Source organism: Lepidochelys kempii, chromosome 2, assembly GCF_965140285.1.
Source record: "Lepidochelys kempii isolate rLepKem1 chromosome 2, rLepKem1.hap1, whole genome shotgun sequence".
NCBI classification, from domain to species: Eukaryota; Metazoa; Chordata; order Testudines; family Cheloniidae; genus Lepidochelys; species Lepidochelys kempii.
This window is the reverse complement of record NC_136381.1, coordinates 242,391,555-242,416,881: the sequence shown is the minus strand read 5'-3', so window position 1 is coordinate 242,416,881 and position 25,327 is coordinate 242,391,555. Positions and strand designations below refer to the sequence as shown.

Genomic DNA, 25,327 nt, shown 5'->3' with positions numbered 1-25,327 from the left:
CTAAGAGTATTATGTCAAGATTTTTGTTGTCATCCAAATTTGTAATCTTATCATAAAATGTGATCACGTTTGTTTGGCAAGACCTGTTTTCCATAAAGGCATGTTGATTGGCATTAATTATGCTACCATTCTATAATGCTTTATTGATTACATCCCTTATACTCCTTTCCATGATTTTTCCCAGATTTTAATGTCAGACTAACTAGTCAATAGCTACCTGGGTCATCCCATTTACCCTTTTTAAATATTGGCGCAACGTTTTCTTGTTTTCCAGCAATCTAGATTTCCCCCAGTGTTCCACAATAATGTAAATTTCAACATCATGGGCTCCGAAAATCCCTGCCAGTACCTTTAAAAATCTTTGATGCATGTTACCTTCATCATGCAGAATTTAAAATGTTTAACTTTAGTAGTTGCTGTTTAGTAGTTACTTTGGGGATAGAAAGTATTTTATTGTCACTATAAGATGTGTCTACATTGTATTGTTTCTTTCCAAACAAAAGACCAAAAATTTTATTGACTAATTCTGCCTTTTCTGTGTCATTACTGATGATTTTACCATCTATATCTAGTAAAGGACCTATTCCATTGCTAGGATTTCTTTTGTTCCTGATGTGTTTTAAAAATTATTTTTGTTGGGTTAATTTTGTTTGTCACATCTTCTTTAAAACAAAACTTTTAAAAATCCACAATGTGAAGACCATAGAATCCTCAGTTCTTGGACTGTGATAGACTTTTCCTTACTTTAGGCCTACTTTAACAGTAAAGAAACCCTTTTTAGTAGTTTTTTTTCCGGGGATATAAGCTAATGCTAGCCCTTTATCGCAACACATGTATTTAGTGTACGCAACTTAAAATAGTATTACTACCAACCTTATTCAAAACGTTGGTGTTTGCCACCTTGAAGAAGCATATACACTTATTAGGATAATGTTTCAAACCAGGTTATAAAACTGAAGTTGTGGTAGTAATGGTATCTTGTTTATTTCTGAGCACATAAATATTTGACTGTTTTTAACTTTGACAGTATTTCTGTATATTAATTATTTTCTTATGTTCCTTTATATTGGTCTTTAAAATTTTATTTTGACATTGGCAAACTGAATACACAAATGCCAACAGAATTCCCATATTGTGTTGAGAAGCTTTCTAAGACCCTAAGAGCTTGAATTGCCGCTGGCTCTCTTTTGTACTATCCCATAGGAACGCTACTTGCAAAAATCAGAACATTTTTCTTGCTTATTTTTAAATAATATTCTAACAAGCTTTAAAAGTTTGCATCATGAATTTCATTTTCCTCTCTCTCTGGTCAAATAATAGTGTTATGAATCAGTATGGAAATCCTTTTAGTTTTATTACCTACATTAGAAAAGAGTAAATTACCCAATGCTTATTTTCTTTAAAAACTTATCTAATTTAAAGAATATACCTCTTCCATGTTGCCTGGTTTGAAACGTAGGGTTGGCAGCACCAAACATTATTATAGTTCCTGTATTTGTTACTTTTGTAAAAAGAACTGTATGTGTACTTGGCAACATTTTGCAAGTTTCCTTAAGGCTTTTTACTACATGTATTCATTGTTGCTACTAATTGAAAAAGTAATAGTTACATGCTTGCCCCTTGTAATGTATAGCCATGTGCTATCATTAACATAAGCGCTGCCCTTTGACCCTAACTGCTGCTAGGAATCAGAATATTGTGTTATATTGGAATGTAGTATTTAATAACAAAGTTCACAATGTAAGAATAACTTGAGGTTTGGTTGGTTGGTTTTAATTTTAAAAGGATAGGATACTGAGAAAAAGTGTGACCTGTTAACTCTGTTTATCATACACCTTCTGTAACTGTTGGCAAAATATAGAGTCCTGATATGTGCTGTGTAAATATTTTATGAAGGAAGCTTCTCCAGCAGAGATGTTAATAATTTAAAATATGATGTATTACATACAGAGTTTTAGACATAGACATTTAGTAATACATTTGTATTTTGTATGAAAGCCTAGTAAATGGCTCCCTTGCCACATATTTAGTGTAAGCATTGAGTTTGCATGCTTTTCTTCACAAATTATGCGCACATAAAATGTGTCATAATTAACTTAATTGTTTTTAAAAAACTGTGTTCCAGGGTACACCCAGAAATGCCTAAATGTTTGTTTTACAGAAAGCTGAAGTGTATGTATTATAATACTGTAAAACTATTTTAACCCTGCAAATTATGTCAAAATGTTCTGATCAGGGGAGAAAGTAAAATTGAACTCTTACTGGTATGGGGGCTGGCTCCGCCCGTGCCCCCAATGGAAGGGCCAGGGCCTCAGGTGGAATGGGCGGGGCTGGGGGGGGTCAGCATCTGCCCGGGGCTCCAGTGTCGATTTAAAGGGCCCAGGGCTCCGGCCACTGCTTTTAAATCGCCAGCCGCAGGGCAGCTGCTCCTTATGCCCCCCCACCCCACCCCCGTTGGTGGCCCGGGGGTGCAAAAGAGGCAATGACTTTAAAGCACTGCTGTTGCAGTGCTTTAACGTCAGCTGTATGGACCAGTACCTGCTGCCACTTTTTATCGGAATGCTGTACCAGCCCGTACCACCTTACTTTCACCCCTGGTTCTGAGGATAAATATTCACAGTATAATAATCATACCGGGTCAGCAGATTTGATAAACTAGCTAATGTTAAAGAAATACATAACTCGACTAGTCAGTTTGCCAAAATACATTTTAAAAATTTGTTTTTAAGTCTTCTTTGCCAAGTCTGATGCTTTTGCCACCATCACATGTACGTCTCTTGTAACTTCTTGTCCTTATATGTATTCATTGTCCCATGGAGCTTTTAAATGGGGACATGAGTTTCCTAGACTGTGTGGAATTAACCAGAAAGAGCATCCAAAATAAGTAACTATGTCCTAGTATGTCAGTATACTTTAGCCAATTCATATATATGGAATATGCTGTTCCAGTGCAGGAGTGCATGAAAAATATGTAAAGTTCAGATTTAAATCTTTTCTTTTCTGAAATTCAGGATGCTGTGCCATTAGGTTAGCACTAGTTCAGTCTCTCTGCATCAGACAATGTTCTCCATTTATACTTTGTTAATGAGTGCAGACATTCATATTTTAGTACCTGATGCAGATGAAAGAGACAAAATGTAGAGTTTTCCCCTAAATTAGAAAACTCTCTGAACTAAAGTTGATTAATAGTCATTCTAAATAAAAGTGCTGTCAGAAACTACCATACAGAACTGAAAATTAACTCACTTTAAAAAAATCTCTTCCAAAGCTGTCATTTTCATAATTTAATAAAGCAATTGTTTGGGGGGTAGGAGAATATTTGCCCAGTTTTGCTGCTTATGAAACTGGAAAAAAAATCACCCAGCTAATTTACAGTATTGCAACACAGAGTAAATTGATAAATCTTTTAAAGTATTTCTCGGGCATATTGCTGTAATATCTGTGTTCTGTATTGTGTTGAACAGCACAATACTAGGAGGCAATAGGAAATATAGCAGCATAACTTTTACAATTCTACTTTTGATGTATTGTATTATTTAAATCAAAGACAATGTGGTCCAGAGGATACTGCAATGTGCTCTGGGTTTAGGAGGACTTGTGAGCCTCTATGGGGCCCCTATAGGTATGTCTCACTGCAGTGGCTGGCCCATGTCAGCTGATCCAGGCTTGTGGGGTTTGGGGTCGGGGCTGATTAACTGAGGTGTAGACATTTGGATTCAGGCTGGAGCCAGAGCTCTGGGACCCTCCCCCCATCATGGGGTCCTAGACCTGGGCTCCAGCCCAAGCCCAAACATCTACACCTCAGGTAATCAGCCCCTTAGCTCAAGCTCCACTAGCCCAAGACAGTTGTGAGTATGCTCAGGAATTCACCCCTGTGGAGCTCACAATAGAGTTGAGGCCTTATGTATGGGGCTGGGAGCCAGGAACACTGCTGCTACTCTGAAACCTGAGTTCTGATCTTGACTCTACCATGTGGCCTTGAGCAAATCATTTAACCTTTCTGCCTCAGGTTCACTGGCTTATTACCTACCTCCAGGGTGTTGTGAGGCTTAATTGGATAATGTGTGGATAGCTTCTGGAAAGTGTTGAGTATTCTTGTTGTTAAAGCTCACAAAACCTTTATTTTAGACTGCAAAGGTGAATCGAACAAGAACGGTACCAGAAGTTTCATCCATTTTGGCTCAGAGCCATTTACTGTTCCTGAGTAAAACAGTATAATATCTAAAGCTGTAGCATCCCCCAAATAACCCTGTTCCAGGTTTTGCGTGAGACCTAGTGCAGTTCGGAATCAAGAATTTGGGAGTTTTCCACAGTTGAGCTGCAGGTGAACCTCCTGCCAGAATGGATGTGTTCAATAAAGCTACTAGTTATTGAATCTTAACACCAAGTCTTAGTTTTCAGGGTAATTCTAGGCTCTCAGGAATCAGAGACCCACCATTATGATTTTTAACTTGTTAATAAATTAAAAATGTGTGTTGTACACCTGAAGAACTGACTCGAGGGTATAGGGTTTGGCTACATTGTGTCTCCTCTTTATGGAAAACAGTAAACAGACCACAGGGGGTGTTTCAGTTCAGCAGCTTTGCTCTCTGTTACCTTCTTGCTCTGCAGTATCTGTTTCTCCCTTCAGACGTTCGGTAAACAAACACCAATCACTCTCATAGATTGCATTAACTCTCACAGACCGCCCAGCAGTCCTCAAAGTCTCACAAAGGTTGTAACATTTCTTTAATCTTAGCTAGCTTACTTTTCCTGTGGCTGCCCAGTTTCCATGCAGTCGTCTAGTCAGATGCTCGCTTCATTGCACAGTACCACAACTACCTTTTCCAAATGAAAATCGGCTGGGCCCAGGGTTAAGGTATCACCTATCTAATAATCAGAAACATCTTCAGGGTTTTGTTATTTTACTGTGTATTCAAAAGTTGAATGAAACAACAATTGCTGCCTGTCTGTTTACCCACCTTCCTCTGTTCTCCTCCAATTTTGTTAAATTCCTTCATGCAACTTTTCTTTCTTCAAGACTTTTCTCTTCCAAACATCGTTCTCTCTCACTTTGTCTTCTTTCCACTCCATTTCCTTCCTCCACCCTACTTGCTGAATTCCTATCCTCATCCATTTCCCATACTCCGCTTGTCCTAGTCCTCCTATTCTCCTTTTAGTATCTTATTTCCCAAGACTCTTGCTTGCTCCTTTGGATGCACATTGTTCACTCACAGATTGCTTAAACCCCTCATCCTCTTGTTGCCTCACCCCATTTGCAGGATTTCTTCATTACATCAATCAGATCCCTTATTGCTCTAATCTCTATTACCCCTGCAAACATATCCCTTACCTCTCAAATCTTCTGAATCCTCTGTTAACCTTATTCATACCTCCTCAGAAAAAAAACATCCCCTGACTCATCTATCCACCTTGGCCCCATTCCTTCAAAAGAACCCTGACTCCCCCTTGAGCTCTCCACATCTTTAAACTCCTTCTCACGGCTCCTCTCCTGGCTGCGGGGAAGAATGGGGGAGAGGAAGACAAGAGAGCGGAGTTATAATAAGTAATCTCCCTCCCTCCCTCCCACTGCACCACCTATGGCGTAAGTGCAGAAAGGCTCTACCTGGATTCATTGCTGTAATTTCTCTTCCCCCCCCCCCCCACCGCATCTCTCCCCAGCAGCAGGCAGTGCTGAAGGGAAATGACTGGCCCCATTGCATCTTTTTCCCTCCAAAATGCAGGTGATCAAATGGCCTTGGAAGGTGAGAAGGGGAAGATGTGGGTCTAACCCACAAAGTGCAAGTGTGCTGATGGGCCTGCACTGGCAGCCTAATAAAAGCTTTGTAATCTTTTCCCTCTTCTCACCAATTGTTACTTCATACTACTGCTGCTAACATTTTCTTCCTACACTTGCCTATTGTTGTTTAAATCCTCTGACACTGAAAACCAAGCTATTTATGTGATAGAGAGAGTGAGCAGGGCAGAAGTATTCATTCAGCTCTGTGAATTTGCTCCGTTACTGCTTGTTCTTACTCTGCCGCTTCTTTGCTGACTTTGAGCGCTGCTGTAGTAGCAACAGCACTACCTGCCTATTGTGTGGCCTCCCAGGAGAACCCTTAATCAGTTCTGTCCCAAGCTCTCTCTATATCTGACTGCCCTTAACTTATTGCTGGGGGGTTTCTTTCTTGTTTCTCATCTCCCTTACATGCATTTTACTTACACTAAACTCATGCCTTACTGGGGCAGAGGGGTGAAAATTCCTTGTTAGATGATCAAACCTTATACAGGTTTCTTCTTCAAAGCTGCTTACCAGACACAGGTCTCAATGGCCTTTCATGCAGTTTAAGATGAGGGGGATAGTAAGTTAATCATTGCACTGTCCTTTTACCAACTAGGTCAGCAACTGAATATGAAAGGTCAGGGTTTACAAACTGCTGGGAACTCTGGTCCTGGATGCCCTTGTTCTTGCACTTGCTTTTCCCGTTGAAAAGTAATTCCTTTCAACACCAAAAATGATTACAGAAGATAATACCTTTTAAAGGCAATCTGAGAACCTTGTTCAGTGGAAGAACATAGTTTGTAAAACGTAGTATGACTTGCACAGCAATTACTTACCTTGTTGTAGCTAATTTCAGAAAGCATAAATTGCCCATTATTTCTTCAGTCTTTTTATAAGCCCAATAACAATGTGGAAAATAGCTGCTTTTTTACAGATTTTTATACAGGTTGTGCACATTCAGTGCAAAGGGAGGATAGTACATTTCCCCCCTATTCCTCTCCTATTTTTGTTAGATTTTCATTATTGTTTGAAAGTTTCATTTAGATTATGTGGTTAAAGCTTTTACCATTAAGCTAAACTTAATAAAATCAGTCGTGCTGGTCAGGAGTTTTGCTGTCATTTTAAAATTTATTTTTTCATTGGGAATATCTAAACAAAATATTCTGCTCCAGGTTGGTCAGCTCAGAGTGAAATATTTTGATTTGTCAAGCTGAATTGAAACATTTTGTTTCAAGCCAGTTCAGTACTTCTCTCTCTCCCCCTTAGCTGGTCCAGTGCCTCATGCTCCCATTCTCTTCTATGAGCTGGGCATTCTGGCTGGACTATATCTCCCATGGACTACATCTCCACTCTGATTGAACTGCTCTGATGCATCATTTTAAAAGCAGAGCAGAAGGGAGGTCTGAGGCACCTGAGTTACAACTCCCACAAGGCGCTGTAGCAGTTCAGAGGACAGAGATTAACGTCAGACTGACCCAAAGTGAAAGCTCTTGATTCTGTTTGACAAACTGAACTAAACGCTTTAGTTCTGGAGAATGTCAAAACATTTCATTTGGAGTGAAAATGTCAAAATGAAATGTTTCCATATTTCCAAATCATACTTTGTTGGAATCCTCTGTTCTCTGAAAGATTTCAATATTTTGACTTTTCAATTCAATTTGGGACAAAAACAAATGTCAAAATATTGGAATTTCCCACAAGACAGAAATTCCAATTTTCAGCCAGCTCCAAAAATCAATCCCTCTTCAGCAGTAGCAGGACTCAAAGTAATGGGTTGAAGAAAGTGCGTGCACGTGTGTGAATTTGTGTGTGTGTATATATAATTAAATACAAAGGTATTTTTTTAACTAATCAAATTAACAACAAACAACTTATTTTAAATAATTACAAACAATAGAAGTCTGGCTAGAGTGAAAAGACTGAGTTTACCTTAAATAAACAGTACACTCCTGTCCTATGTGCCCAGGCAGGGGAGCAAAGAGTTTCCTGGCCTGTTTCTGGTGCAGCACTATCTTATTCTCAGGGCTCATGGCAAAGTGATGCCTGAGCCCACAGTAAGTGATTTGGTAGATATATTTTTATAAATAAAATACATTATTTCAACAATCTAATTGAATCTATTTTCAATCTGAATTGAAATTGAATCATTACCACCACGAAATAACAAACTTTTATTTTATGTTTGAAACTTGCATCATCAAGATTGTCTGTTTTCCAAAAATGGTTTACATCAGTAATACATATGAGACTATGTCACCACTTCTGTAAGCTTGTGTATCGGGACTGAAAAGAGAATGTAGCACAATTGGATCTCGTTTCTGTTACCCTAATGTTCCAGAAAATTAAATTGTAACCAATCCTAAGGAGCTAGGTTGTTCATCTGAAATCTTAATACTGAAAAACCGAGTCTGAAAATTGATCTGGAATAAGAAAATACATTATGATTGAATAAGTGAAAAGTATAGCATATTACCACCAGACCTATTCTATAATTACACAACCCACAGTTTAATTTTATTTTAGAGTTGAGGATAATCTTTATTTTATGTTCACTTTTTGCAAATTCTAACGCTAATTATTAAAGGAGGTCTGTCGTTAAATATATTCAGTACTTGAAGTCATCACATCTGCTTAACCTGTAAACCAAATGGGCAGACTCCAGCACAATGAAGGGGAGTGGTAACTTGAGTCCTGAGGGGACATGTAAGCAAGAGAAATTTGCTTTTCAAGGCAAAAAGATAAACCTACTGTGATGGTGCCCACCATAAGGCTTTATGGAAATAGGCTTATGAATATACATGACATAACTGGAATATCTTCCATGCTACATAGCCATGTAACATATCTATGTAAAGGTTATGATCTACTGAAGCTATTAATCCTATTTGCATGCATGTATCATTTTTGTATTCAAAATTATAAATATTGGCCGTGTACTGGCTTGATTTCTAAATAACCTTAGTAGAGCATTTGGTCAGTTCCTGGAGAAAGGAATTCACAAAGTTAAGTGCCCAATCAAGAAGCACTTAAGGAACAATGCATCTTGGAATGCTCCAATCCACATAAGAAGTCCTCCTGGAGACATTCAAGATGCCATGTGGGCAATGGCTTCTGCCTGTAAAAACTGTGAGTCATGCATGGACATGTGACTTGCCCAGGTGACTCCAGAACTCCATCTTGGAGCTGGACTTTGCATAGGAGAGAGGAGGGGGTCTCCACCCACAAGAGAAAGTCTATTTAAGCCTGTGGGAGACCCCTCCATTTTGTCTTCAGCTGGCTAAGGAGATAGCCTCTCCACCCCCAATGATACCTGAAAGAAACTGGAACAAAGGACAGTAACTACAGAGGGTGTGAGTGATTGCTGGACCCAGACTAGAAGGAGGCTAGCCTGTAAAAGAGAGCTTACTGGAACTGGCGAGGTTTTTATCTGTATTTAGTTTGATTAGACATAGACTTGCGTGTTTTATTTTATTTTGCTTGGTAATTCACTTTGTTCTGTCTGTTACTACTTGGAACCACTTAAATCCTACTTTCTGTATTTAATAAAATCACTTTTTACTTATTTATTAACCCAGAGTATGTATTAATACTTGTGGGGGGGGACAAACAGCTGTGCATACCTGTCTATCAGTGTTATAGAGGGCAATCAATTTGTGAGTTTACCCTGTATAAGAGTTATACAGGGTAAAACAGATTTATTTAGGGTTTGGAACCCATTGGGAGTTGGGCATTTGAGTGTTAAAGGCAGGAATACTTCTTAAATTGCTTTCCGTTAAGCCTACAGCTGTTAGGGAACATGGTTCAGACCTGGGTCTGGGTTTACAGCAGGCTAGCGGGTTTGGCTCAAACCAGGCAGGGCACTGAAGTCCTAAGCTGACTGGGCAGGAAAGCAGGGGCAGAAGTAGTCTTGGCATATCAGGTGGCAGCTCCCAGGGGATTTCTGTGATCCAACCCGATCTCAGCCTACATGTTTTCCATAAGTTTCAGAGTAGCAGCCATGTTAGTCTGTGTCCGCAAAAAGAAAAGGAGTACTTGTGGCAACTTAGGGACTAACAAATTTATTTGAGCATAAGCTTTCGTGAGCTACAGCTCACATAGCAATCATTATTTGGAACTGACTGATCTTCAGTGCTTCCTACCTACACCCTGCCATTGAATTTCCTGGTAGAAACATCTTTTCCATCACCTTGGGAAAATGTGACGTGTCCAAGGGGTAAATCTTACTCCATTAGTACTCTATTCCACGGAGTGACTTTCTCTGCTGTCCTAATACTAAAAGCTGGAGCTGACATGGAATTTTAAAAAATACATCTCGCCTAGGATATAACTAAAAAAACTAAATTAATATCCAGTGCTGCACAGAATAATTCAGCTTCTCGGCCAGTTAAAACAGAGAAGCAGAGGATGGGAGAGCAAGTAGGGATTGATCATTACAGAGGTCTGTATACTCCAGTGACTATGAAATTCAAGAGATTGGTGTCCAATTTTCAGTTGACAACTTAAGGATGCCAGCTAATTGATCGAAGCAGGGTATATTTGACAGATGCTTCAACCAATTAGGGGAACAATGAGAAGTTCCCTCCTGAGCTACAGCAGCCTGGAAGGGGAAATGTGCACATAATAAAATAGCTACGTGTGCTTCTAAGGATAGGTGAAGGTGGAATGCAACTATTATAACCCATGAAAGGTGAAACTTCGTGAATTACTATCCTTCTTATGAGCCAGTGAGATTAGGAGAGGTAGATATGCTGGAGGGTAGGGATAGGATACAGAGGGACCTAGACACATTAGAGGATTAGGCCAAAAGAAATCTGATGAGGGTTCAACAAGGACAAGTGCAGAGTCTTGCACTTAGGACGGAAGAATCCCATGCACTGCTACAGACTAGGGACTGAATGGCTAGGCAGCAGTTCTGCAGAAAAGGACCTAGGGGTTACAGTGGACAAGAAGCTGGATATGAGTCACCAGTGTGCCCTTGTTGCCAAGAAGGCCAATGGCATTTTGGGCTGTATAAGTAGGGACATTGCCAGCAGATCAAGGTACATGGTCATTCCCCTCTATTAGACATTGGTGAGGCCTCATCTGGAGTACTGTGTCCAGTTTTGGGCCCCACACTACAAGAAGGATGTAAAAAAAATTGGAAAGCATCCAGCAGAGGGCAACAAAAATGATTAGGGGACTGGAAGAGAGGCTCAGGGAACTGGGATTGTTTAGTCTGCAGAAGAGAAGAATGGGGGGGGGGGGGATTTGATAGCTGCTTTCAACTACCTGAAAGGGGGTTCCAAAGAGGATAGATCTAGACTGTTCTCAGTGGTAGCAGATGACAGAATTAGGAGTAATGGTCTCAAGTTGCAGTGGAGGAGGTTTAGGTTGGATATTAGGAAAAACTTTCACTGGGAGGGTTGTGAAGCACTAGAATGTGTTACCTAGGGAGGTGGTGGAATCTCCTTCCTTTGAAGTTTTTAAGGTCAGGCTTGATAAAGCCCTGGCTGGGATGATTTAGTTGGGGATTGGTCCTGCTTTGAGCAGCGGGTTGGACTAGATGACCTCCTGAGGTCCCTTCCAACCCTGATATTCTATGATTCTATGAATGTTAGTCTCCAACTGCCAACAATGTTTTGTTTGCTGTCTTGGTCCCAGGATACGAGACAGACAAGGTGGGTGAGGTAAAAAATTTTATTGGACCCTCTTCTGTTAGTAGAAGGGACAAGCTTTCAAGTGCTCACAGTTCTTCTTCAGGTCTGAAGAAGGAAACTAGAGCGTCCAAGCTAAATACTTCTTTATATGACTGTCTTTTGCTGGTATTTTTGCAGCTTTTTGGCTGTCTGTGGGCCTTAACCTGCTACTTGCTGAGCACTCCTAAGTCCCACTGACTGCAGGGAGTATTGAGGAGGATACTTAGCGCCCCTTAAAAGGCACTCCTCTAAAAATGCAAATGCCAGGGTGTGAATGTTGATTTCTTTATGCTACCTAACGTCGACTTCTCACTATGTTGGTTACCTAGGAAACAGCTGCAGAATAGAATTTGGTTGTAATGTCAGCTTTGTGGGAAGAATGTATTTTTTGCTATAGATGTATGCATGTGGATTCACATTATACACACACACACACACACACACAAATAAGGAAAGAAAATTGCTTGATAGTTTAGCTTTTTTATTTGCATCATGAAAGAAACATTAGGCAGGCTGCACTTCGTTTAAAGATTTTTTGGAAATGAATTGTACACTGAGGTGAGTTAGCTGAAGAGGAGGAAATGGTTTAAATTATCGGGTTGGGGGGTGTTTATAGGTGATTTAAGTGTAAGCGTTAGGTTAAATTTGTTTCTAGCAACAATACTGAAAATAACATAATTCATGCACCAATTATTTCCATTTACTGTGCTGCAAATACAATAGTTACAAATGATAGTATTTAACGTATACAACAATTTCTATCCTCAGCGTTCTTTTACAAACATTAATCTTTATAGCACCCTGTGAGGTAGATAAGTGGTGATGATATCTCCATTTTATAGTTGGAAAAGCTGAGACACAGAAAGGTTAAGTGGCTTGCCCATGTTCACAAAGGGAGTGATTGTCAAAGCTGGGATTAGCTCTTAAGAGTTCTTGGTTCCCCCTACGGTGCTCAAATCCACCAACTTGTGTTACATCTCAAAAACAGAAAAGGATAAGGGAGTGATGTGAAAAAGCTCACTGTCTTGGTATAAGGCTATCATGGAGTTCTGATGACCTACAAGATCAAAGCTCACATGGTTTGCTGTATCTCTATATCCTTATCTGGAGTTTCATTGTGTTGGTTCAACAAAGAAAGACACGATATATAAATAATATATGTGAGTAAATAATATAAAATGTGTGTCTGACTTCCTGTTAGGTTAAGTTTTCTTGGGTAAAGAGAGAGAAATGTTTTTTTTTTTTAAAACTATTGGATTTCAAAATAGTTGTGAGCAGCTCATTATTGATTTGTCATCATCATGCCATTAACTTTGGTTCCACAATTTCCTATTTACTAAAGTGCTTGCACTTTATGGCTGGTTTTTCAAAGGTGCCTAAGGCTATGTCTACACTACCGCAGTAAGTCAACCTATGCTACGCCTCTATTCACGTAGCTGGAGTTGATATACCTTAGGTTGAATTACTGTGGGGTCTGCACTGTGTCGGGACTTACCTTACTCTTCTTGTCGGGGATAGAGTACAAGGGCGTCTGGAGAGCGATCTGCGTCGATCCCAGCTGTAGTGTAGACATAGCCTACGAGAGTTAGTCCTCCAACTCTTATTGAAATTCAATGAGAGTTGAACACCTAACTCTCTTACACTTTCTTGAAAATCCCAGCCCAAAAAGTAATGCCAGTATTTCACAGCAATAATCTACCAGTCATGAGATATCCTCTTATTATACCACTCGTGTGAGAACTGATTCCTTGCTGGTGTTATTTGTATCATATACAGTGCAATTCCAATTAAGTGAAACTCCCACTTAAAAAGATACCCACATATTGACAGAGACGGAGTATACAGGTATCGATCAATATATGATATGTAGGTATTTATCGGCTTACATTCACATAGGGGCATGGAGATATAAAGTATTTATTGATGAGTATGGGACAGCTTGTGTTATTCACAAGTAGGGAAGCCTCTAGTGAGTTTTCTGTCTTATTACATATATATATTCCAATAAAACCTTTTGTACATCCACACATCAGGTACTCTGAAATTATTTTAAAATGTTCTTTAGAGCAGGGTTCTTGACCTTTTTGAGCTCAAGACTCATTTGAAAATCTTGATGGTCTGTTATAACCCAGAGACCCAGAAGATACACCCAGACTCAGTGCCTCCCCACAGGAGTCCTTTGGGGGTAGAAAGTCTTGGAGCTAAGATTCCGGATGGTCTGACCATAGGTGAACAGTTAGGGAATCCCCCCTGCTGCACTGGCAACGGGGGGCAGGGGCACTGAGCTGAGACAACCCCCCAAAAACACAGCACATCCCATTGACCATGGGAGGGAGAGGGCAAGGGGGGATTTGGTGACCTGGGGGTGAAGTGGGAGAGTTGGTGGTGGGGGGCCTGTATGTATAATGAGAAAGCAATGAATGGCTGGGAGAAGGAAATGGAGGCAGAGTGGTTTGGGGGAGGGGCGGGGAGCTGATACATGCAGTCCCTACTTCCAGGCATGGGGAGCAGAGGGTAAAGGGGTGGGGTGGGTTTAGGGTCCTGGGGGGTAAAGTGGGAGGACTGGGGGAAGGAGTTGGAGGGCAGGTGAGTCGGGCATGTAGAGGGAAAAGATCTGGTGTGGGGGGCAGGATGGGTGGTATGAGAGGGGGAACCACCTGGCTGTGGTATGTGGGAGTTATTCTGAGGGGCAGAACAGGGGATATGGAAGATGAGGTGTTGCCCTGCTGGAGGGTGGGAGGTACATTTTGGGGGGCCGATACTTGCTGGAGCACATATTATCAGTGAACCATAGCGGAAGGCTGCTCTTCTCCAACCCATGAGAAGAAGGAGTAGATTAGAGGGAGCAACCAGGACCTCCACAATTCCTACATTCCCAGCTAACCCTCCCCACGCCATATCCCAGAGTGACCTCGTGTTCAGCACAAACAGGCTCCAGATGCTCCCTCCCCACTCCTGTCCCGTTGGGTGGGCTGGGCTCAGCTCCCACTCCAAGAATTGCTATCTCCGGGGCTGCAGTGCTCCTCAGATTTCGCCTGGACCCCCTGATGCAGGGCTGGCTGGGACAAATTTGTGAGCGTGGTGGTGGTGATCTGGTGCATGGGGCCACAATGCCACTCAAATTTGGCCCAGCTGCGCTTCCCCCTTCCCCCCATCAACATGACATGGGGCGGCTGGACCAAACCAGAGCTGCACTGTGACCTCGTGCACCAGGTTGCAGTGCCCAGAGTGGGGAGCCATTCCTGCGATCCTCTGATGCATTCTGGTTACCCGGTTTTGGGTTGTGATCTATGGGATGAGGATCTCTGCTTTAGAATCTTACATTTGTTTTTATTGATACTAATTATTTAGCCTTCCAACTGGAAAACAAAGTAGCCTCAGTTACCAATGTGTTTTCATTTCAAGGTCTAATATCTCACCGACTCCTAGGGCTAGAAGAAATGCTTTGTACATTAGCCCAGATTTCCAGCTCTCCAGTGGGATACAGTATCGCTTTCTAATCTGCATAGTTCAAGAAGCATCTGACATTTAAAATGCTCCTTAATCAACAAGTAGAATGTATCAACCCTTTACCTAGTGTAAGTGTAGTTTTTTTCTGAAGAGGAAGGAAAGAAAAAAACATTTAATCCAAGGCCTATTTTGTTAAAAATGGCAGCTGTTTGGAAGGTACTCAACTTGACAGAGAGTAGGTGGTGAGGGAAAAAGGTGCAAAATAAATGCAGTTCATTTTATGAGTTTGTAGTTTACAATTACAGAAATAAAGAAAGGTTTCAGAGTAACAGCCGTGTTAGTCTGTATTCGCAAAAAGAAAAGGAGTACTTGTGGCACCTTAGTGACTAACCAATTTATTTGAGCATGAGCTTTCGTGAGCTACAGCTCACTTCATCGGATGCATACCGTGGAAACCGTGAAATAAAGAAATTTATCATGACCACAGTGGATGGGTGGGTGGGTGTGTGCAAAAACATAAGCACGTATCATTACCTCCTTAGATTTTTTTTAAACAGTCTGATGACCAGAGATCCTAGCAATCCATTTGCCATGGAAAAATGCAGAATTTGCATTTTTGTAGAGAATCTTTAGTTTTTACATTTTGTGAAAAAATTAAAACATATACAGTTGGCACCCCAATGATCTGATCTAATTGGGCCCAGGGCCAGATTAGATAATAAAAAAAAAAATTGTAAACATATCAATAAAACATTGTATTCAACTGATACCTATATATATTGTGGCTAGGGAAACTAAAGTTCAGCGTTTCATTTTAATTGTGGATAAACACTTTTAAAACAGAAGTCTCTAAGAGTACAAAGACTCAGTGCGTAAAGATTTCTAAACTGCAGAAGGGGGAAATTTCACGTGTGTGTGTGTATATATAAATAAATAAGATCATATGTCATGTTGTAATTTTGGTTTTGAGAAGAGGATATTATAGTACAAAATAAATGCAATCAATTTTACATATGCTGCTGCTGGAGCTGCATACTGCTATATGCTACCCCTTACACTTAGCAAGTCTGTTTGTCAGAAGGCCCTTATTGTTTTATGTGTGAGAACATTAAGCTGCAATAAATTTATATACACAGCTGTTCCATTACTGCAGAACAAGTTTTATCTTCTAATAAATTGATGTTTCTTTTTAGTGTCAACTCAAACTAAAATTTACACTCAAGTAGGTGAACCCTTAACATCATACAATTAGTTCAATGCCACTAGTGGTAATAGAGGGGACACATCGCACACTGTACATCCCTTAAATGTATCAAGGAAGAAAAGTTTTGACTTCTGTTAATTGTTTCTTGAAAGCTTAACTGTGATTAAGAGCAGCTTTAATTGGAACAGGGAAAGAAATTATGACCTTTAAAACACATACTGCAAATAGCAGGTCTACATTTGCTATGAGCTGCACCATAAGGGAAAAGACTAAAAGCCTTCTTTTAAATATATATATATATATATATTATTGAATTGGTAGTTCTGTATGGAGTCACATTTAGGTTAATGGAACAGAAGCTGAGATTGCTCTGGACTTTGATTAATATTTCATTAATTCTTGGTAGAAGCCTCTGATTTGAAATTAAACTGGGTACTAATAAAAGAACCAATTCACCAAAGAGGTCACATAAATTTGACCTGCCATTATGAGAATTTAAATTAAACTGGCCTGAGTTTTGTTTTCTGTTTATTTTATACGTGCTGTGCATCAAGTGCAAGTAATTTGCTAGGGATGACAGAGTTGGGAAAAATGTTGCCTGAATTTGGCAGTTGTAATCAAGCCATAGCTGTAATATAAGACATGTCATTTGGTTTATTTAAAATAAATAGGATAGCCTAGTGAGTTGTATTGTTCTCTCAGTACACCTTTAACTCATAACAACAAGGAAAGGAACTACCTGTATGCGTCAAGTAGAATAGAATATATTCCTATATTTGTAATCAGTTAAATAGACATGTCTTAATGCTTAGTTGGATAGATTGCTGATGACATAGAATTGGGAAGGGTATACTATATAAGGAGTATGGATTAAGGTTACTTTTATTTGTGGTTATTGCTTAAAATGAGAATTTTATGATTATTTAATTCTCTATCTTAAAAGTTAAGGACCTGTTCTCCTTCCCTTTGCATCCATGTGCGGAGTCCCCAGTGCCTACAGAAGTGGGAAGGTCTCCTGCTGTCACACGTTCTGTTCTTTTCTCCCCAGACTGTGGGAGCACCTCCAGTTAGGCTCTGTACAAGAGCTGTTTAATCCAAGACTATATAGACTCATGCTGTCTCTCCTTCCATACTGTGGAACCACCTACGGGTAACTGCAGACAGTGGAGCCCCTGGGAACAGGGGTCCTGCAAAGGCCATGTTCTCCAGGGGACCAGGGAATTTGAAGGGGCCAGGTCATAAAGGGGGAGGTAAAGGGCAGTTTATGGATCCCCAGCATTTCTGGGTTAAGTGACCATAATCCCGGGCTTTTTCCCTGAGAAGCAAAGCATCATACAGTCCTCATGGAAAAATTCAAAGGAAATTGAGTTTAAATTCCATGAATTTCCTATCCTCTTAGTAGGTTCATCTCAATCATAAGAATGAAGCCCTATAACAAGATAGAAATATAATGGTCCAAGTTCATTTCTGGGACCCATGCTTTTATTTTTGTTTCAGTGGGCAAATTCTAGTAGATACTATGGGAGTTTCCTTTCCTTTTTCAGGGAAGTAGCCACTGCAGGTGATGATATTACCCTGAGTTTAACAATGATAGCACATGAAATCTTGTAATACATTACATGGTAACTCTCTTTACTAGGTCATAACAGTCACTCATGACAAAGTTAACGTGTGACCTGTCTTGATACAACCTTGACTTAGTGTGTTACCATTGTGCCATAAACCTATTTTCTGTGAAGTTACTGTGAAGTTATTATTGACTATAATTTAACAAACTCATCAAGTTACCAGAGAGTAACCATTAACACTACTTCAGCATTTTGTGAATGTTTCTTTAGTCTATGTCATTGAAGAACTCATTATATAAATCATGATGCTAATTGTGTTGAGAAAGATAAAAAGCAAACTGGAATTCGTATAATTTTTCAGATAATTTGGAGGAGCTTCCTCTGAGGAATTTTTCACGTACCGTAAAGGAATTGATACATACTTAATTTTTAATAAATGTCAGCATTTTGTTAAACAGAAGATATACCTTTACTATATAAGCAGTTCAGTTCAAATAATTTCTTAGTCTGTATGCTTTCTAGTCTGTGGGGAGAGGGGCGCTCAGTGCCAATCAGGATCAAGAGCACAATTTTTCATAAAATGGTCCCAGTTCCACAGCATGGCCTTACAAATAACTACAGGCTCTAGGATGAAATCCTTCATCTTGGCCTTGTGCATCAAGACAAAGTAATTTGTGTCAGATCCCTGAGATCTGTTGGGTTAATAGTCTGCACATTTCCACTAGGGACAGCCCCTTCTTGACAGAAGAAACCAGAGGAAACTCCGAAAGAGTATACTGGCTCCTGTATATGTATTGGCATGTCAGGGTACAATCTGGCCCTCTGTTATTTATTTAATAACTATACTGCCTCTTGTGGTGTACATTTTTTCCTCCCACAGTTAGCTTTATAATATATTTATAAAGACTGACTTAACTGTCTTTTAGGAATTATAAAATGCTTTCAAGAACTGTTTGAATAATTCCAAGTTCTTCTCATCTGTGGACTGTCAGCCACAGAGCTCCTGAAAACACTTCATAATTCCAGAACGAGAGAGGCAGTAAAAGTCTTTTAAACATATGAATATTGATGGTAGCAAATATATGATATTTTGGTGTTTTTTCTTTTCATAGAAACAACTTTACTGGATAGATCGAATGTGTAGACTATTCTTTTCCCAAGGCCAGTACATTAAGTAACATTGATCTTTATTCATGAAATGGGATCAGAGGATTGTCTCAAATAAACCTTTCTGGACTCTCTAAAATAAGATAAAACAGGAAATTTCTGCTAAACATGATGACTTCAGGAGGATGGGGGAAAGGAGGAAAATTCTATAATCTGTTTGATCAGATTTAAGCACAAGAAGAGTCTTATGCAGTAATGTTAAAAATTAGAGAATTTATCAGTGAGCATTTGTAAATAGGATGTGGACTATAGTACGGAGTAAATATACTTTTTAATACATTAAATGTATTAAATGAAAAGATGCTGTTTGATTTTCTATAAGAAAATTAAAGAACTAGAAAATAACTAAACTAAGTTGTTGAGTGATATAGCTCTAAATGGTTAAACATGGTATGATATGTAATTTCCTAATAGTCCAGGTAAAGCTGTTAGCTGTAGTGCACCCATTCCAGAATCAATCTCTTTAATTTTGTGTTTATCACAGGAGAACATAAGCTCACAATTTATACTTTGTTAACACTGGCTTCTTTAGTGGATATACCCTGATTTACACCAACTGAGGATCTGGCCAAGTATTGCATTTTATAGAACTGCACTTGTACTGTGGATACTATGTTTCATTCACAATAACATGTATAATAGTTTCCATTTTAGGGAAGATGATGAATCATCAATAGATATAACATTTTTAAAATATTCAGAGAATAATTTCTGCTCAGTATACATGGACACAAAAACTCATCTTTTTAATGGTATTCAGAAGAGACTTTCTGGTGAGTACACATAGAAGAATGAAACATGCAGTTTAGACCTTCTGAAAACGACAACTGATTTGCAAGGATATTTTTGCTGTTGGAGATCGTGCGTGAATTTCTGAAATGGGAGAATAAATCCGGACACATTTTTACCAAACTCTAGAACAAAAGGCATTTTACATTCTCTTAGGAGCAGATCATCATCTGGAGTGAATTGACATAGACCCATTGACAGAGCTATGGCACTTTATACCAGCTGACGATCACCCCCATACAGAACCAATTCCTTACTGTATTTTGAATATGCAAGTTTCAACAGCAGCAGCAAAAACCCAACAACAACTATGCAGAACATTTTCATAACTTTATTTTAGCAACTGTCATATTTTACCACCCATTTTAATGGAAAGGCTATCAAAATAAAATAATATAATTCAAATCCAAGAGAGACAATATTAGGGTGACAATGACGTGATATCAATTGCGTATATTTTTTTTAACATGATGTCAAAACACAATGTCATCCTGAATCCATGGAGATACTATTATGATGTCAAAATGAAACATTATCAACACAAGTTGATGAAGACTATAAGAAAGGCAAAATGAAATGATATTAGTGCAAGTCTTTAAGATTATAATTTCAACATCATGTTAAGGGCATTTGACAGATTAAGTGGTATTATTTATTATACATTTTTCATTTCTGTTCATTGCAAAAATCCTGCAATTTAATAGCATTTGTTGAGATACCATTAAAGTTAAAAAACAAATGAGCAAAGCTAAAGAGGTTTTAACCACAGAACAGTTTACTTGCTAAGTTTCACATATAGTAGATGTAGTTGTACTATAATATATGGTTTTTCTGTAAGTGAGGATCATATGTTATAAGGCATTGTATTCTGTAAAAAACCACTCACGATGTAATAATTAAAATAAATTTGTACTTTGTATATAGCACTTACTTTGACTCGCAAAGCACCTTATAAAGGTGGGCATTACTTCTTTTGCAGTAGCCTGAAGCCCAGAGACTGTCAGTGGTAGGGACAAATCTTGACTCATAAATCTGCCTCCTACTGTATTGCTCAAGTGTTAGACAACGCTGCCACTCTCTTCAGGTTGCTACCTTCACGAAGCACAATTACAAAACCTCAGGCTTTGTTTCCTGTTGAAAAAGGAAAACCCCTTCGCTTTTTCATAATTTCCTCCAGGCTAGTCATCTTGGTGCCAGCTTTACCTCATGTTTTAGTAACTCTGGTTGTCCTAGATAAATCTCATTCCTGCTGCGGTCTGCCGTGATAAGAGGAATATGTGTACGTTGAAGTATCTTAAGTCTGTTTCTTGTTGGAAACATAAAGAAAAGTAACACAACGCAGAAGTAAAGTAGACTTATAACAGTTTCTAATCCAGTTTTCTTAAACATGGCAAAATCAACATTTCTCCTTCAGGACTGGGTCCTTCGCTGTACATGCCAAATAGGAATTTAAAAAGAAAAGTAACATTTAAGGTTTAAACACATTTAAACACAGAAATAATTTGCAGTCATCTTAACTGGCAAAACCTGCTTTTCAGCTCAAAAAAGAAAACTAGATGAATTAATTCTATTGAAGGTAACTCTTTCGACTGTAACATTTATGACAATTTGTAGTTTTAAATTATACGAGACAAAAGTAGTTATAATAAAGGATAAAAACAGTAAAGGAAAAGTGTCACGGTTTCACGGAAACTGCACCTGTATTCCCCCTTTATGGTCCCTCAAGGGTACCCCTCTAGCCTTCAAGCTCCCAGCCATCAAGTCCCTTGGGCACATTTCACTCTCTCCTGATGGGGGCTTCTTTAAGGCTGCACAGTTCCCTGCATACATTGTGATATTCCCAGCAAGACAGAGAGCCTAAAATGGAGGCTCTGTGGTTAGCTCTCTCTCTAGAAGAATGACCAGTGTATTACCCACGGTTGTAAGTTACCACACAGCTCTTTCTATTTATTCTTAAGGTAAAAGCATAACAGAGAAAATAATAAAAACAATAACATTTCTATATGCATGCTAATAGCTTACCAGGGTCACTCATCAGTTGTAGGGGCTCAGTAAGCCAAAGTCTTTCCGACCCTTCCCTATGAGTTGGGGCCCTCGTTGGACTGGAAATCCTATCTGTTTGCTGGATCAGAAAGAAGGCCCTGAGTCAGTTTAAACTCAGGCTATTCATAAGGGCTGTCGATTAAACGCAGTTAACTCACACGATTTAACTCAAAAAAGTTAATCGCCGTTTTAATCGCACTGTTAAACAATAGAATACCAATTGAAATTTATTAAATATTTTTGGATGTTTTTCTACATTTTCAAATATATCGATTTCAGTTACAACACAGAATACGTGTACAGTGCTCACTTTATGTTATTATTTTTATTACAGATACCTGCACTATAAAAATGATAAACAAAAGAAACAGTATTTTTCAATTCACCTCATACAAGTACCGTAATGCACTCTCTTTAGTAGGAAAGTGCAACTTACAAATGTAGATTTTTTTTTGTTACATTACTGCACTCAAAAAAACAATGTAAACTTTGGAGCAGGGGTGAGCAAACTGCAGCCCGCCAGCCATTTTTAGCAGGTCCTCGAGCTCCCGCTGGTGAGCGGGGTCTGGGACTTGTCCCGCTCCGGCGCTCCAGCTGGGGTGCAGAATCAGGGGCCACTCCTGGAAGCTGCGGCATGGCCCCCTTCTGGCTCCTATGCTTTCCAGTGGCCCCACTCCAATGGCCCCCTTCAGCGCTCCAATGGGAGCGGCAAGGGTGGTGCCTGTGGAGGGGGCAGCGTGCAGAGCCAACTGGCTGCGCCTCCGCATAGGAGACGGAGAAGGGACATGCCGCTGCTTCCAGGAGGTGCTTGAGGTAAGCGACACCCAGAGCCTGCACCCCATAGCCTCTCCCCCTGCCCCAGCCCTGATCCCCCTCCTGCCCTCCAAACCCCTCAATCCTAGCCCTCATGCACCCCAAACTCCCCAACCACAGCCCCACCTCAGAGTGCACAGCCCCAACCAGAGCCCTCATCCTCACCCTCTCCCGCACCCCAAACCCCAACTTTATGAGCATTCATGGTCCCCCATACAATTTCTATTCCCAGATGTGCCCCTCGGACCAACAAGTTTGCCCACCCCTGCTTTAGAGTCTAAAAGTCTACTCAGTCATACTTCTTGTTCAGTCAATTGCTAAGGCAAACAAGATTGTTTAAATTTACAGGAGATACTGCTACCTGTTTTCTTAGTTTCAATGTCACCTGAAAGTGAGAACAGGCATTCACATGGCACTTTTGTAGTCGGCATTATAAGGTTTTTACATGCCAGATATGCTAAATATTTGTATGCCCCTTCATGCTTCAGCCACCATTCCAGAAGATATGCTTCCGTGCTGATGACACTCATTAAAAAAATGCGTTAATTAAATTTTGACTGAACTCCTTGGGGGAAAATAGTATGTCTCCTACTCTGTTTTACCCACATTCTGCCGTATATTTCATGTTATATCTTTCTTGGATGATGACCCAGCACATGTTGTTCATTTTAAGAACACTTTCGCTGCAGATTTGACAAAGCAAAGAAGGTATCAATGTGAGATTTCTGAAGATAGGTGCAGCACTGAACCAAAGGTTTAAGAATCTGAAGTGCCTTCCAAAATCTGAGAGGGACGAGGTGTGGAGCATGCTTTCAGAAGTCTTAAAAGAGCAACACTGTGATGCAGAAACAACAGAACCCAAACCACCAGAAAAGAAAATCAACCTTCTGCTGGTGACATCTGACTCAGATGATGAAAGTGAATATGAGTCAGTCTGCACTTCTTTGGATGGTTATCGAGCAGGACCCGTCATCAGCATGGACATATGTCCTCTAGAATGATAGTTGAAGTATGAAGGGACATAGGAATCTTCAGTGCATCTGGCACCAAGATATCTTGCTACACCGGCTACAACAATGCCATGTGAATGCCTGTTCTCACTTTCAGGTGACATTGTAAACTAGAATCGGGCAGCATTATCTCCCGCAAATGTAAACAAACTTTCGTCTGAGTGACAGGCTGAACTAGAAGTAGGACTGAATGGACTTGTAAGCTCTAAGGTTTTACATTGTTTAATTTTTGAATGCAGTTGTTTTTTGTACATAATTCTACATTTGTAAGTTCAACTTTCATGATAAAGACATTGCATTACAGTACTTATATGAGGTGAATTGAAAAATATTATTTCTTTTGTTTTTTTCAACACAAATATTTGTAATAAAAATAAATATAAAGTGTGCCCTATACTCTATTGTAATTGAAATCAATATATTTGAAAATGTAGAAAACACATCCAAAAATTTCAGTAAAAGGTATTCTATTATTGTTTAACAGTGTGATTAATCATAATCGCGATTAATTGACATTAATATTTTTAATCGCTTGCTAGCCATACTATTAATCAAAATTCCTTTCTTTGTCTATTGGCCTCTGGAGAATTCAATTTGAACTCATATATGCAAGCCTCTGATGTTAATTCTCTGGAGGTGTTGCAACCTGAGTGAATTTGCCTAATCATCCCCCACTGTTCTTAATTCCTGGAGGAGTAGGGGTTACCGTTCCCCATGGAAGTCCATACAATCCCAGGCCAACAATGATGAATAAACTTAATACAGTAAGTTCTCCCAAAGATATTGCAGGAAATTACTATATCAGTCACTAAAAGTATTTTAGTAAATACGTTTCAGGACCAATGTGATTTTACGCAGAAATAAAGGTGTTTTGATCAACCAAGTTTTTAAAGATTTTTTTAAGAAGTCTTCATATGCAAATATTTATATATTTTAATCTTAATTAGTTTTTCTTCTAATCAGTATATAAAACTAGGAGGTTAATTTCATAAGAAAGAAGTATCTATAGGAAATGCATGTAGGCATGAATTCAAGTAATCAGACTTACCTTTGATTTCCATTTTTTTTTGCTGGTTGATTCAAGTGGAGTATTGCTGGTTTCATGAGAGCTGGTGAAAATTTTCAAGATGGTCCAACCCAAAGCCTTGATCGCAAATGTCCCCAGACTTTAGAAAATTTTAGGTGTGATCATGAATCTTAACTCAGCAGCTAGCCCCCTTCTGATATTGCACCTTCTGAAGTTTATCCCAACACTACCCTGGATTTTAGTGGGAGTGGAATCAATACGCATAATGGCAACTGGATCTGAACACTTCTGAAGTTTGGATCAGCCTCTGAAATGCTTGGGCCCATGTCAATGTTTTAAAATAGACTGTTTCCCATCTGGTATATGGAAATTAATCTGTCATTAGTGAGAAAGGGAGAAGGTACAAACAATGAAAATATTAGTTTGGGATTTATATGTAAATATCCCACAGTTAAAGAATTAAAATAATTGTACTGGAATTTGATTATGGAGTGGTAAGGGAATGGGGGACTATCTCTAATATGACCATGTGAATACCGTGCAATGTTGTATCATCAAAACTGTTCAGGTCCTTCAATTAAATTTGTATTGCTATATTACTTTACTAATTAACAGATTCCAAGGTAAGAAGGGACCACTATGATCATCTAATCTGACCTCCTGTATAACACAGGTCGTAGGACTTCCTGAAAATAATTCCTGGAGCATATCTTTTAGAAAAACATCCAATCTTAATTTTTAAAATTGCCAGTGATGGAGAATCCACAATGACCTTTGGCAAATTGTTCCAGTGGTCAGTTACTTTCACTGTTAAAAACGT

The 25,327-nt window shown here is 39.3% G+C and overlaps 1 protein-coding gene and 1 long non-coding RNA gene across 15 annotated transcripts in view; one reads left to right on the top strand and one right to left on the bottom strand.

Moving 5' to 3' along the window:
- Positions 1–25,327, top strand: part of PARD3 (par-3 family cell polarity regulator) — a 648,369-nt gene that overhangs the window by 596,170 nt on the left and 26,872 nt on the right. The window lies entirely within an intron of this gene.
- The window catches only part of LOC140907749 (uncharacterized), a 38,485-nt gene that overhangs the window by 9,026 nt on the left and 4,132 nt on the right, over positions 1–25,327 (bottom strand). Inside the window, exons 2-4 of one of the 3 annotated variants that reach the window (XR_012157608.2) lie at positions 24,529–24,882; positions 21,637–21,736; positions 20,546–21,042 (exon numbers count right to left, since the gene is read on the bottom strand). This is a non-coding gene — a long non-coding RNA (uncharacterized LOC140907749). Of the gene's footprint in view, positions 1–20,545; positions 21,737–24,528; positions 24,883–25,327 lie in introns of all 3 variants that reach the window. The other 2 variants (XR_012157606.2, XR_012157607.2) reach the window with 2 other exon arrangements.